This window comes from Arachis ipaensis, chromosome B3, assembly GCF_059453495.1.
Source record: "Arachis ipaensis isolate K30076 ecotype BB chromosome B3, ASM5945349v1, whole genome shotgun sequence".
In the NCBI taxonomy this organism is placed as follows: Eukaryota; Viridiplantae; Streptophyta; class Magnoliopsida; order Fabales; family Fabaceae; genus Arachis; species Arachis ipaensis.
The window spans coordinates 64,668,071-64,683,727 of record NC_142438.1 but is presented as its reverse complement, the minus strand read 5'-3'; the positions used below and the strand labels follow the sequence as shown (position 1 = coordinate 64,683,727).

Here is a 15,657-nt window from a genome sequence, read left to right as displayed (position 1 = left end):
CCCCTCTCTAGTTCAAAGCTACTCCTATATATACTACTCTTCTGATCTTCTAGTTGATTCTTCAAGTCTTGGATGTGGGCCTTTGGATCTTGAGTTGAAGCAGTTATCTTCTTCAGTGGGCTCAGCTTTACTTGCAGAGAAAGTGTGAAGTAAGCAGGGACTTTAGCTTAGGGCGTTAGTGGTGTTAACGTTAAGTGAAAATGTGGGGTTGAGAACGTTAGTGACAATCACCTTTTTCACTAACGTTCCTAACCCAAAGTGGTCCACGTTAACTTCAACGTTAGTGGCACTAACGTGACCACTAACGTTGACCCTTGGCCCTTCGCAAATGTTACTGGGGTTTACCTTTTTCAATAACGTTGAGAGTACCCCTTTCTCCCTACGTTAGAGTTCACGTTAGAATAGTTAACGTGGCCTTTAACGTAGGCTTGCCAAATCTTCGAGAGCGTTAGTGACACTTACCTTTGTCACTAACGCTTCAGAATGCCCCTACTTCCTACGTTAGAGTTCACGTTAACTAGGTTAACATGACTTCTAACGTGGTATTGATAGCCATCTCCAACGTTAGTGACAAAGGTGAGTGTCACTAACGTTGGCTCATCATCCCTCTTCTCCACGTTAGCTTCCACGTTAATGTAATTAACGTGGCAACTAACGTGGCTCATAGTGGCTCAATCCAACGTTAGTGACAAAGGTGAGTGTCGCTAACGTTGGTGATTCTTGCTCCCTCCACGTTAGAGTCCACGTTAACTAGGTTAACGTGGCTTTTAACGTAGCCAATATGGGCTTAGTCCAACGTTAGTGACAAAGGTGAGTGTCACTAACGTTGGCATCATCTTCTTCTTCCACGTTAGAGCTCATGTTAACTAAGTTAGCGTGGCTCTTAACGTGGCCAATTGCCCCTTTTGGAACGTTAGTGGCACTTACTTTTACCACTAATATTGGAGTTCTACTTCTCTTCCACGTTAGCTTCCACGTTAACATAGTTAACGTGGCAACTAACGTGGGATAGCTCACGAAGGCGTTATTGGCAATCACTTTTCTCATTAACGTTGCAAGCTAGCCTTCATTCCACGTTAGTGGTCACGTTAGCTAGACTAACGTGGCTACTAACGTGGTTCTTCCTTGCTTCCTTTATCCTGAAATCAAGCAATAAAGTGCATCAAAGCTCTGATCCAAGTTATGAGACATGCATCATTCAATTTGTCCTTTAATTCATGCATAATTCTCATGAAATCATGTAAAATTCACAATGTTTGCTTGAATCAAGATGTAAGTGATTATTTTCTTTCCTTGAGGTCTTGGTGTCCAGCACCTCTTTGGGTTACTAAATGTTCTGTAGCAAGGTTGCTCTTGATAGTGGATTTTCAATTGATAATCCCGGGTTAGTTAACCCAAGTTACCAAGTGATGAAGCACTCCTAAGAACTTATTCATCCAAGCAGATCCTTGGTACAAGAGCACCACAGACACATCCCTCAAGATTCAAGCCCTTGGTGCCTAGCCTTATTCTTTATTAACTTTTCTTTCTTTTTTAACTCTTATTGTTATTTTCCTTTTTCTTATTAGGATCTTATTATTTAGCTAGTCTCATGGGGTGTGTTTCAAGCATATGATTCAAGACAGATAGTTGCTTTCCCACCTTGTTGGTGAACCAACTTAGCTAAGTGATTACTACACCACAAATTTAAGGACCTACTCCACAACTCGAACATTACTCTGGTCTTTCATAATATCTCTTTTTTTCTTTTTATTTAGATTAAGAGGACAAGCATACAATAAGCAAGATGAAAATGAAAACAGGCAACTTGACTAGCAAGCATAGACTTAAGCAAAAACAAACATCAAATTCTAGTGCATTAAGCTTAAAGAGTGACTATTAATCAAGGGCACATTCAGACTTCCAAATTGATTATTTCCAAGCATATGGAATCAAGTAACAATACAACCTTTTGGTGATGCCTTCCAGCTACCCATTTGTTGTCATCCTCCATAGCTTCTGCATCTTTCCTCGCTTCCTTGGATGATGGTGCACTGTTTTTCCAAAAGATTGATTGAATCCCTGTAAAGTTATTAGAAGTTGCTTGTCCTCAAAGCACTTGAGAGATAGTTAGTATGCATGTATGCTTGTGCATTTTGGAACTTAACTTGGTGTGTGAACACCAAACTTAGTTCCTTGCCTAATACAGCAGGTTGAATGCATGCAGAAAATCTCATGTGTTGTTATCAGCAAGACAACTAGAAACTAACTACTGTTAAGTGGTTCCCCTGATTGGTTGGATCTAGCAATTTGCCCTTGAAGGAGTGTAGTGTGATTCTAACTGAAATTTTTGGTGGAACACCAAATTTAGAATTACACACTCACTCTTGTATTGTTTTGGTGTGTAACACCAAACTTAGCTCCTCACAATACGGGGGAAACTACTTGTGATTTTTATTAAAAATGCAAATGAAAAGAGAACTACCTTAGGTTGGGTTGCCTCCCAACGAAGCGCTCTTTTAGCGTCGCTAGCTCGACAATTCCTCCATCACTTGAGGTGATACTTCACTTTGGGGTTTTCCCCCATGTTGCCCATGTAGTGTTTGAGCCTCTGTCCGTTAATAGTGAACTTCCTCTTTGAACTTTCCTCCATGATTTCTATGTGCCCATACAGCGAGACCTTTGTGATAAGAAAGGGTCCTGACCACCTTGATTTGAGTTTTCCAGGGAAGAGTCTTAATTTGGAATTGTAGAGGAGCACTTGCTGTCCTTCTTTGAAGCTTCTGAGTGTTAAATAGAGGTCATGCCTTCTCTTTGCCTTTTCTTTATAAATCTTGGCATTTTCATAGGCTTGAGATCTGAACTCCTCCATTTCTTGCAGCTGCATGACCCTTTTTTCACCAGCAGTAGTGCTATCAAAATTTAGCAGCTTGAGGGCCCAGAGAGCTTTGTGTTCCAGCTCCAATGGTAGATGACAAGCCTTTCCATACACCAATTGGTATGGGGACATCCCGATTGGTGTTTTGAATGCCGTTCTGTATGCCCAAAGAGCATCATCCAGCTTCTTCGACCAATCCTTCCTTGATACTCCCACAGTCTTTTCCAGAATCCTTTTTAGCTCTCTGTTAGATATCTCAGTTTGCCCACTTGTTTGGGGGTGGTAAGACGTGGAAATCTTGTGTTTCACCCCGTATCGTAGGAGAAGAGCTTCTAGTGGTCTGTTATAAAAATGGCTCCCTCCATCACTGATGAGTGCTCGTGGGACTCCGTGTAACAACCCTGATTTTCGAGTATGCGAGATCTTTTCCGAAGGCACGGATTTCTCCGGAAGATCAGTAAAGGGAAAACCTCTTCTATATCATCAAGTATCTCAATCCTCATTGTCATTATGTCATCAATAACGCAGTCACGAAGAACCTAGTTTTGAACCGTATCGGTTAGGAGTTTTGATTCGGTTTTTCATAAATAGTCTCAGTTTGACAAATTGGACCCGATTTATGAGATAAGAGAGATAATAGGATGATATTATCATTATATTAGTATTAGAAGCTTCTTGAATGATATTATAAGGTTACCTGATCAGTTTTAGTTAAAAACAGAAAACCGGTTTAACCGGGTTCACAATTTACTGGTGCAGCTTAGCACCAGCACTCTCTGATGACTTTAGCAATGCTAAGGCCTCATTATTCATGTTTTATTCTCATAATAAATATGTTACTAGTGTCATTTATGCTAGTAGCTCAGAAAATAATTTTTAGAGATGTTTTTACGTGTGTTCCGATACACCTAGTTTTAGTAGTTATACACCTGAGATATTTTAATATTATTTTAATCCACCTTAAAGCCAACCAATCAAAACTCACCTTATACCCCCAATGCCCCCAAGGCTGCCTCATTTTCTCATTGTGGCCGAAATTGAAAGGAGAGAAAAGAGAGAAAACTTCATGAACACTTAATCTTCAAAGCTTGATTTCATCTGAACTAAAACTCAAATCAAAACTCTGATTTCACCAAAATGATCCTCTCTTCTTCCTCTAAATAACCATGTAACTTATCAAGGCTGGAAATAAGGTGAGATGGCTGTCTCCCTCCCATTTCAATTCGGTTTTCAAGGAAAACCATGCAAAACATGTGTTTTCTTGATGTTCTTCCTTAGGAATCATGCTTAACTTGACTTGAGGGCCAAGAAACGTGAATTTCCAGCAAGTCTAAGGTGAGATATCTCTTCCTAACATACTGAGTGAGATTTAGTCAGTTGAGAGTTTTTGGATTTAAAGTTGTTCGTGATGTGATTTAGGAGGAAAAAGTGCTTAAGGACCACCTGAAAGTTTAACTGAATTAGGAGCAGCAAAACCAGGTAGGGATTGACGAATTTAATCTTGATTGATTGTGTTTGAGTTGTGTGACTATGATATGGTTTGTCTGTGCTTGAAATTGATTGTTTGTATGAGTAATTCTTGTTGAAATTTTGGTGAAAATTTGAGAAAATTTGATGAAATTCAAGCTATGAATGTGTGTTCTTATGGCTGCTGAAAAATGAAACCCTAGAGCTTAAATTGGGGTTCAATTTGTGTTGAAATCATGTAGAAAATATATGGTTTTAGTGGCTGGAAATTTATTTTGAATTTTGGTAAAAATTGGTTGCTGAAAAGACTGAAAAATGGGTGAAAACAGAGAAAGAATCTGAAGAATTTACAAAGAACACTTTGAGTGTGGTGAAGAACATTGAAGAACACCTTTTAGATCTTAAAAAGGGCAAGGTTGTAATTATTTTGGTGTTTAAGGGGTTATTTGGTAATTTCTAAAAGTTAGGGTGGTTAAAGTAGAAATATTAAAAGTTACCGGTGGTAAAAAGTGAATTTTAAAGGTTAAAAGTTAAAGTGGGGTAATTTTCGAAAAATATATTAATAAAATAATAAATAATAATAAAATATTAAATAATAATATTTAATTAAAAATAATATTTTAATAGAAACAATAAAATAATGCGGAAAAGGTAGTTTTTTGTAAAAGCTTTAGAAAGACAACTTTAAGCACAGAATCTCATAATTACTTTCATAAAATACTTAGGGAGTGGTAAAAACATATTAGTGAGGCAAAGATAAATAAAAGATAAAAAGTTGAAGAAAAGATAAAAATCGAAGAAAAAGTCTGTAAAGTTTTAATGACAGAAAAACAGACAGAGACTAGTGAACGAACTAGGGCAACATAGTTAGTCCTTGAGTTGCGACTAGGGTTAGGTATTATATGAAAAGTTAAACTGTTTCAGTATAGACTTAATGAACCTATACTTGGGACAGACTAACTATTCATACCGAAATTTACATAAGCTTTAAATACATATGTTAAGCAGAGAAATCAAAGCAGAGTAAAGAAACACAGAGAACAGAGTAACCAGAGAAGAATAAAGGGATACAGAGAAAAGAGTAATCAGAGCAAAGTAAAAAGACAAAGAGAAAAGAGTAATGTGATAAAGAGAAATGGTTTGAATTAAGATGTTGTAAAAGTAAAAGCTGTAGAGTTTGTATAGCATGATTGAACAGAGAAAGAAAGAAGTACTGCATAAAAATGTGAAAGTGATGAGGAATAATGAGAATGTTAATAAATGATGATAATGAGAATGATTATGTAAGAATCTGCTGCAGAGAGGCAGTCAGATAGATGGTGGTACGACCACTGAGAACGCTTTCCTGGGATACCTTGCTATAATGCTTTGCTGTAAGACAGAGGTTGCTTACAGTGAGTGTGTTGTTGCTCCTGTAAGACAGAGGTTGCTTACAGTGAGTATATTGTTGCTCCTGTAAGACAGAGGTTGCTTACAGTAAGTCTGTTGGGCGTATATCGGCTAATAAGTGCCGCTCTGCAAGACAAAGGTTGCTTGCAGTGGATATTGCCAACAGGAAAGCCTTATCCAGACAGAGGTTGCTGGGTAACGTCGGGAGTGGGTATGTAACTGACAGATGAGCTCATTACCTGCACTAGGGCTAGACATGCATCATACTTGGCTGTGCATTTTTCCTCTGTTATGATTGTTGTATGAATGTATGCTTTCCTTGTTTGTATTCTATTCTCTGTGTCTGTGTTGTATTTTCTTGTATTTTTCTGTTTGTGTTCTGTTTTCTATTTTCTCTATTTCCTCTATTTATATGTATCTTCTATTTACTACTTCTTGTATTCTGCTATTTGTCTGCTAAACAACAAGGAATTAATGAACTTAACTAATAACCCCGACCCTACTAAGAACTCCCAAGTTCTTACCCCTTCTTTCTCCCTTCCCCCTTCAGATGGAAGCTTGGGTACACTTCCGTAGTTCGCTGATGACCGTTCACAAAGAGGATTCCGCTCTAGGTAGTCTTCTGAGTCTAGGGTGAATCCCGTTCTCTGTTCATATGTATATACGGTGAGACCAGCCAACGTCTGCACCCCGTTTGTACGCGAACTTTAACCTAAATCCTATGTACGAGACTCTTGTTATGTGGCTACTTGATGAGGTACTGGAGTGATGTCATATGGCAATATCTGATTGTGCAGAGGAGTAGAAGATGATGTTCCACTTTTTGATGACGTTCCACCTGACTTGATTTTTGAAGACTTAGAACATACTTTCCCTCGCTTTAGTAGTTTAGAGGGACTAGGTGAGTATAGAGTCTAGGCTAGCCTGGGTGCCAGCTTAGGGACTTCTTGAACAGGTTAGGGCTTGGGATGCTGTATATATATATATATATTATTTAGCTATATCTAGGGGTGTTCTAACTAAAAGGCTATACTCTAATAAAGCTGGATCACGGAATGCTATCAACTGCTTGAGATGTATTTATGTGTGGTTGTTTATAACCATTTTATCTATTATTATTTGTGAATTGCTTATGAATGATTCTATTTATTAATCCAAACGTTTTAAAAAAAAAGTACCTCGCAAACTAATTACGCTTTTAACAATGACTCAGGCTCATATAATAAATAATAGATAATAATTAGGAAGACAAGTTGGTAGCGCTCAGTTTCTAGTATGATCATGACGTACCAGAAATTGGGTCGTTACACTCCGAACCGGCTAAAGATATTCTTTCTGAGGAAGTTCATGACCACCTTGTTATTATTCGTTGGGGTTGCAATAGCCTCTACCCACTTGGAAACGTAATCCACTGCTACCAAGATGTACTTGTTTGAATATGAGGTTGGAAAAGGTCCCATGAAATCGATTCCCCACACATCAAACAGTTCCAGTTCTAAGATGAAATTTTGTGGCATCTCATTCCTTTTGGGTAAGTTTCCAGCTCTTTGACATTCATTGCAATTTTTAACCAGTTCTTTGGCATCTTTGAAAAGGGTGGGCCAAAAGAATCCGCTTTGTAATACCTTGGCTGCAGTTCTGTCCCCTCCAAAATGGCCTCCATAGCATGAGCTGTGGCAGTTCCACAAGACCTCTCGTCCCTCTTCTTCCGAGAGACATCTTCTCAGAATTCCATCTGAACACTTCTTGAAGAGATATGGTTCATCCCAGACAAAATACTTTGCGTCATTGATGAGCTTTCTTTTCTGGTATTTGTTGATGTCTGGATGTAAAGCCCCAGTTGCCTTAAAATTGGCAATATCTGCAAACTAGGGTGCTCTGTGAATCGTCATCAACTGCTCATCTGGGAATAACTCATTTACATTTGTATCATGTGTTCCTCCTTTATCATGAGGGATTCTGGATAGGTGATCTGCTACCTTGTTCTCCACTCCTTTCTTGTCTTTGATTTCAATATTGAATTCCTGCAACAATAAAATCCATCTTATTAGTCTTGGTTTTGATTCTTGCTTGGCAAACAAATATTTAAGTGCTGTGTGATCTGTGAAGAAAATCACTTTGGCACCAATGAGGTATGATCTAAACTTGTCAAATGCAAAAACTATTGCCAGCAACTCCTTTTCAGCAGTGGTATAGTTTCTTTGGGTATCATTGAGGACTTGCTGGCATAGCATATCACATGGACCAAGTTATCTTTCCTCTGTCCTAACACTGCCTCAATTGCGAAATCAGATGCATCGCACATCAGTTCAAACGGTAGGTTCCAGTCAGGTGGGGAAATGATAGGGGCAGAGGACAACCTCTTTTTCAAGTTTTCAAATGCCAGCATGCACTTTTCATCAAAGATAAATGGTGTATCAGATATAAGGAGATTGCTTAAGGGCTTGGCTATCTTTGAAAAATCTTTAATAAACCTTCTGTAAAAGCCAGCATGCCCTAGAAAACTCCTAATTGCCTTGACATCACTTGGTGGAGGTAATTTTTCAATGAGTTCCACCTTGGCTCTGTCCACTTCAATGCCTTGGTTAGAAATCTTATGACCAAGAACTATTCCTTCTATCACCATAAAGTGACATTTCTCCCAGTTCAAGACCAAATTAGTTTCTTGACATCTTTTTAATACCAGGGCCAGGTGATTTAGGCAACTAGGGAAGGAATCTCCAAATACCGAGAAATCATCCATAAAAACTTCAATGAATTTCTCTATCATATCTGAGAAGATAGAAAGCATGCAGCGTTGGAAAGTCGCAGGTGCATTACATAGCCCAAATGGCATGCGCCTGTAGGCAAACACTCCATATGGGCATGTGAATGAGGTTTTCTCTTGGTCTCTCGGATCAACCACTATTTGATTGTATCCTGAATAACCATCGAGAAAACAGTAATATGCGTGTCCTACAAGTCTTTCCAGTATCTGATCCACGAATGGAAGGGGGAAATGATCTTTTCTTGTAGCTTCATTCAGTTTTCTGTAGTCTATGCACATCCGCCATCCTGTGACGGTCCTGGTGGGGATCAGTTCGTTCTTCTTATTGGGGACTACAGTGATTCCTCCCTTTTTTGGCACAACATGCACGGGGCTGACCCAGGGGCTGTCTGAGATCGGGTAATGGTGCACGAAATTGTGATCATCAATGGCGCCATCAACATGGTACGCTCAATTGTAATCTCAACTTTTTATCACAACTTCGCACAACTAACCAGCAAGTGCACTGGGTCGTCCAAGTAGTAAACCTTACGCGAGTAAGGGTCGATCCCACGGAGATTGTTGGTATGAAGCAAGATATGGTCATCTTGTAAATCTCAGTCAGGCGGATATAGAATGGTTATGGAGTTTTCGAATATCAAAAATAAAATAGGGATAGAAATACTTATGTAAATCCTTGGTGAGAATTTCAGATAAATGTATGGAGATGCTTTCGTCCCTCTAAACCTCTGCTTTCCTGTTGTCTTCATCCAATCAGTCTTACTCCTTTCTATGGCTGGCTTTATGTAAGGACATCACCGCTGTCAATGGCTACTTTTGATCCTCTCTGGAAAATGGTCCGATGCGCTATCACTGCATGGCTAATCGTCTGGAGGCGTCACCCTTGCCAATGGCTGCATCCTATCCTCTTGTGAAAATGGTCCAAATGCTCTGTCACAGCACGGCTAATCATCTGAGGTTCTCGATCATACTGGAATAGGATTCACCCTCCTTTTGCGTCTGTCACTACGCCCAGTACTCGCGAGTTTGAAGCTCGTCACAGTCATTCAATCCCTGAATCCTACTCGGAATACCACAGACAAGGTTTAGACTTTCCGGATTCTCATGAATGCCGCCATCAATCTAGCTTACACCACGAAGATTCTGATTAAGAGATCTAAGAGATACTCATTCAATCTAAGGTAGAGCGGAAGTGGTTGTCAGGCACACGTTCATAAGGAATGATGATGATTGTCACGTTCATCACATTCAGGTTGAAGTGCGAATGAATATCTTAGAAGCGGAATAAGTTGAATTGAATAGAAAAACAGTAGTACTTTGCATTAATCTTTGAGGAACAGCAGAGCTCCACACCTTAATCTATGGAGTGTAGAAACTCTACCGTTGAAAATACATAAGTAAAAGGTCCAGGCTTGGCCGAATGGCCAGCCCCTAAAACATGATCAATAGATCAAAATATAATCCAAAGATGTCTAATACAATAGTAAAAAGTCCTATTTATAATAAACTAGTTACTAGGGTTTACAGAAGTAAGTAATTGATGCATAAATCCACTTTCGGGGCCCACTTGGTGTGTGCTTGGGCTGAGCTTGAATGTTACACGTGCAGAGGCTCTTTCTGGAGTTGAACGCCAGGTTGTAATGTATTTCTGGCGTTCAACTCTGGTTTGTGACTTGTTTCTGGCGTTTAACTCCAGACAGTAGCGTAGAACTGACGTTCAACGCCCTTTTACATCATCGAAACTCGGCCAAAGTATCGACTATTATACATTGCTGGAAAGCCCTGTATGTCTACTTTCCAACGCAATTGGAAACGCACCATTTTGAGTTCTGTAGCTCCAGAAAATCCACTTTGAGTGCAGGGAGGTCAGAATCCAACAGCATCAGCAGTCCTTCTTTTACCTCTGAATCTGATTTTTGCTCAAGTCCCTCAATTTCAGCCAAAGAATACCTGAAATCAAAGAAAAACACACAAACTCATAGTAAAGTCCAGAAATATGAATTTAACATAAAAACTAATGAAAACATCCCTAAAAGTAACTAGATTCTACTAAAAACATACTAAAAACAATGCCAAAAAGCGTATAAATTATCCGCTCATCACAACACCAAACTTAAATTGTTGCTTGTCCCCAAGCAACTGAAAATCAAATAGGATAAAAAGAAGAGAATATACTATAAATTCCAAACTATCAATGAAACATAGCTCCAATCAGATGAGAGGGACTTGTAGCTTTTTGCCTCTTGAATAGTTTTGGCATCCCACTTTATCCATTGAAGTTCTGAATGATTGACTTCTATAGGAACTCAGAGTTCAGATAGTGTTATTGATTCTCCTAGTTCAGTATGATGATTCTTGAACACAGCTATTTTATGAGTCTTGGCCGTGGCCCTAAGCACTTTGTTTTCCAGTATTACCACCGGATACATAAATGCCACAGACACATAATTGGGTGAACTTTTTCAGATTGTGACTCAGCTTTGCTAAAGTCCCTAATTAGAGGTGTCCAGGGTTCTTAAGCACACTCTTTTTTTGCTTTGGACCTTGACTTTAACCGCTCAGTCTCAAGTTTTCACTTGACACCTTCACGCCACAAGCACATGGTTAGGGACAGCTTGGTTTAGCCGCTTAGGCCAGGATGTTATTCCTTGAGGCCCTCCTATCCACTGATGCTCAAAGCCTTGGGATCCTTTTTATTTGCCCTTGCCTTTTGGTTTTAAGGGTTATTGGATTTTTGCTCTTGCCTTTTGGTTTTAAGAGCTTTTGGCTTTTTCTGCTTGCTTTTTCTTTTTCTTTCTATTTTTTTTGCCTATTTTTTTTCTGTTTTTTTCTGCAAGCTTTGTTCTTTGCTGCTTTTTCTTGCTTCAAGAATCATTTTTATGATTTTTCAGATTATCAAATAACATGTCTCCTTGTCATCATTCTTTCAAGAGCCAACATATTTAACATTCATGAACAACAACTTCAAAGGACATATGCACTGTTCAAGCATACATTCAGAAAACAAGAAGCATTGTCACCACATCAATATAATTAAACTAAGTTCAAGGATAAATTCGAAACTCATGTACTTCTTGTTCTTTTGAATTAAAACAGTTTTCATTTAAGAGAGGTGATGGATTCATAGGACATTCATAACTTTAAGACATAGTTACTAACTACTAATGATCATGTAATAAGACACAAACATAGAAAACGAAAAACAGAGAATGTAAGAACAAGGAATGAGTCCACCTTAGTGATGGTGGCGTTTCCTTCTTGAGGAACCAATGATGTCCTTGAGCTCTTCTATATCTCTTCCTTGTCTTTGTTGCTCCTCTCTCATTGCTTTTTGATCTTCTCTAATTTCATGAAGGATGATGGAGTGCTCTTGATGTTCCACCCTTAATTGTCCCATGCTGGAACTTAATTCTCCTAGGGAGGTGTTGATTTGCTCCCAATAGTTTTGTGGAGGAAAATGCATTTGAGGCATTTCCGGGATCTCATGGTGATGAGCTTCATGCGTCTCTTGAGATCCATGAATGGGCTCTCTTGCTTGCTCCATCCTTTTCTTAGTGATGGGATTTTCTTCCTCAATGGGAATGTCTCCTTCTATGGAAGCTCCAGCTGAGTAACATAGATGGCAAATAAGATGAGGAAAAGCTAGCCTTGCCATGGGAGAGGGCTTTTCGGCTATTTTGTAGAGTTCAAGGGAGATGACTTCATGAACTTCTACTTCCTCTCCAATCATGATGCTATGAATCATGATGGCCCGATCCACAGTAACTTCAGATCGGTTGCTAGTGGGGATGATGGAGCGTTGAATGAACTCTAACCATCCTCTAGCTACAGGCTTGAGGTCCAGTCTTCTTAGTTGAACCGGCTTGCCTTTGGAGTCAATCTTCCATTGAGCTCCTTCCACACATATGTCCATGAGGACTTGGTCCAACCTTTGATTAAAGTTGACCCTTCTAGTGTAGGGGCGTGCATCTCCTTGCATCATAGGCAAGTTAAACGCCAACCTCACATTTTCCGGACTAAAATCTAAGTATTTCCCCCGAACCATGGTGAGATAATTCTTTGGGTCCGGGTTCTTACTTTGATCATGGTTCCTAGTGATCCATGCATTGGCATAGAACTCTTGAACCATTAGGATGCCGACTTGTTGGATGGGTTTTGTTAGAACTTCCCAACCTCTTCTTTGGATTTCATGTCGGATCTCCAGATACTCATTCTTCTTGAGCTTGAAAGGGACCTCAGGGATCACCTTCTTCTTGGCCACAACATCATAGAAGTGGTCTTGATGAGCTTTGGAGATGAATCTTTCCATCTCCCATGACTCGGAGGTGGAAGCTTTTGTCTTCCCTTTCCCTTTTCTAGAGGATTCTCCGGTCTTAGGTGCCATCAATGGTAATGGGAAAAAAAAAAGCTTATGCTTTTACCACACCAAACTTAGAATTTTTGCTCGCCCTCGAGCAAAAAAAGAAAGAATAGATGAAGAAGAAGAAGAAATAGAGGAGAGGGAGAGGGAGATGTGTTTCGGTCAAGAAGGGGAAGAGAGGGTTGTGTTGTGTGAATTTGAAGAATAATGGAGGGCTATATATAGGGAAGGGAGGGGGGGTAAGGTTTCGGCCATGTAGGGTGGGTTTGGGTAGGAAATTGATTTTGAATTTTGAAGGTAGGTGGTGTTTATGAGGTAGGTTTATGGGGAAGAGTGGATGGATGTGAGTGGTGAGGATAGGGAAGAGAGATTGAGGTGATTGGTGAAGAGTTTTGGGGAAGAGTGTTTATGGGATTGTGTGAAAGAGGGGTGAGAAGAAGTGAGTGGAGGTAGGTGGGGATCCTGTGGGGTCCACAGATCCTGAGGTGATCCTATGGGGTCCACAGATCCTGAGGTGTTCAAGGATTTACAACCTTGCACCAAATTGGGCATGCAAAATGCCCTTGCACACAACTCTGGGCATTCAGCACCAGATTGGTGCTTGTTCTGGGTGTTGAACGCCCATTTGTTGCCCATTTCTGGTGTTGAACGCCAGAACCATGCTTGTTCTGGGCGTTCAGCGCCAGCTCTTCTCCAGGGTGCAATTCTGGCGTTCAAACGCCCAGATGCTGCCCATTTTGGGCGTTCAGCGCCAGAACCATGCTCTGTTCTGGTGTTGAACGCCAGCCAGATGCTTCTTACTGGCGTTTAAACGCAGTAAGGTCTTCCTCCAGGGTGTGATTTTTCTTCTGCTGTTTTTGATTCCGTTTTCAATTTTTATATTTATTTTGTGACTCCACATGATCATGAACCTAATAAAACATGAAAAACAATAAAAATAGAAATTAGATAAAAATTGGGTTGCCTCCCAACAAGCGCTTCTTTAATGTCAATAGCTTGACAGCAGGCTCTCATGGAGCCTCACAGATGTTCAGAGCATTGTTGAGACTCTCCAACACCAAACTTAGAGTTTGGATATGGGAGTTCAACACCAAACTCAGAGTTTGGTTGTGGCCTCCCAACACCAAAATTAGAGTTTGACTGTGGGGGCTCTGGTTGACTCTGCAATGAGAGAAGCTTACTGTGCTTCCTCTCCATGGGTACAGAGAGATATCCTTGAGTTTTAAACGCAAGGTTGTCCTCATTTAATTGAAGGATCAATTCTCCTCTGTCCACATCAATCACAGCTCTTGCTGTGGCTAGGAAGGGTCTTCTAAGGATGATGAATTCATCCTCATCCTTCCCAGTATCTAGGACTATGAAATCAGCAGGGATGTAAAGGCCTTCAACCTTTACTAACACGTCCTTTACTTGTCCATAAGCCTGTTTTCTTGAATTGTCTGCCATCTCTAATGAGATTTTAGCAGCTTGTACCCCATAGATTCCCAGTTTCTCTATTACAGAGAGGGGCATGAGGTTTATTCCTGAACCAAGGTCACACAGAGCCTTTTCAAAGATCATGTTGCCTATGGTACAAGGTATTACGAACTTTCCAGGATCCTGTTTCTTCTGAGGCAATATCAGTTGATCCAGATCACTTAGTTCATTGGTGAATAAGGGAGGTTCATCTTCCCAAGTTTCAATACCAAATAATTTGGCATTCAGCTTCATGATTGCACCAAGAAACTTGGCAGTTTGCCCTTCAGTAACATCCTCATTTTCTTTAGAAGAGGAATACTCATCAGAGCTCATGAATGGCATAAGGAGGTTCAATGGAATCTCTATGGTCTCTAAATGAGTCTCAGATTCCTTTGGTTCCTCAGAGGGAAACTCCTTATTGATCACTGGACATCCCAGGAGGTCTTCCTCCTTGGGATTCACGTCCTCTCCCTCCCTTACAGGTTCGGCCATGGTAATTAATTCAATGGCCTTGCACTCTCCTTTTGGATTCTCTTCTGTATTGCTTGGGAGAGTACTAGGAGGGATTTCAGTGACCCTTTTACTCAGCTGGCCCACTTGTGCCTCCAAATTTCTAATGGATGACCTTGTTTCATTCATGAAACTCACAGTGGCCTTAGATAGATCAGAGACTAAGTTTGCTAAATTAGAGGTATTTTGTTCAGAGTTCTCTGTCTGTTGCTGAGTGGATGATGAAAAAGGTTTACTATTGTTAAACCTATTTCTTCCACCATTATTAAAGCCTTGTTGAGGCTTTTGATCCTTCCATGAGAAATTTGGATGATTTCTCCATGATGGGTTATAGGTGTTTCCATAAGGTTCACCCATATAATTTACCTCTGCTATTGTAGGGTTTTCAGGATCATAAGCTTCTTCTTCAGAAGATGCCTCTTGAGTACTGTTGGATGCAGCTTGCATTCCATTCAGACTCTGAGAAATCATATTGACTTGCTGAGTTAATATTTTATTCTGAGCCAATATAGCATTCAAAGTATCAATTTCAACAACTCCCTTCTTCATAGGCGTCCCATTATTCACAGGATTCCTTTCAGAAGTGTACATGAACTGGTTATTAGCAACCATGTCAATGAGTTCTTGAGCTTCTGCAGGCATTTTCTTTAAGTGAATGGATCCACCTGTAGAAGTATCCAATGACATTTTAGCTAATTCAGACAGAGCATCATAGAATATATCCAGGATGGTCCATTCTGAAAGCATGTCAGAAGGACACTTTTTGGTCAGTCCTTTGTATCTCTCCCAGGCTTCATAGAGGGATTCACCTTCTTTCTGTCTGAAGGTCTGAACATCCACTCTAAGCTT

General features: G+C 40.0%; 1 non-coding gene across 1 annotated transcript; it reads left to right on the top strand.

The window, feature by feature from the left end:
- Positions 1 to 15,549: 15,549 nt before the first annotated feature.
- LOC148570921 (small nucleolar RNA R71) lies at positions 15,550 to 15,657 on the top strand. Its single transcript, XR_015880479.1, has one exon. It is a non-coding gene; the product is annotated as a small nucleolar RNA R71 (small nucleolar RNA).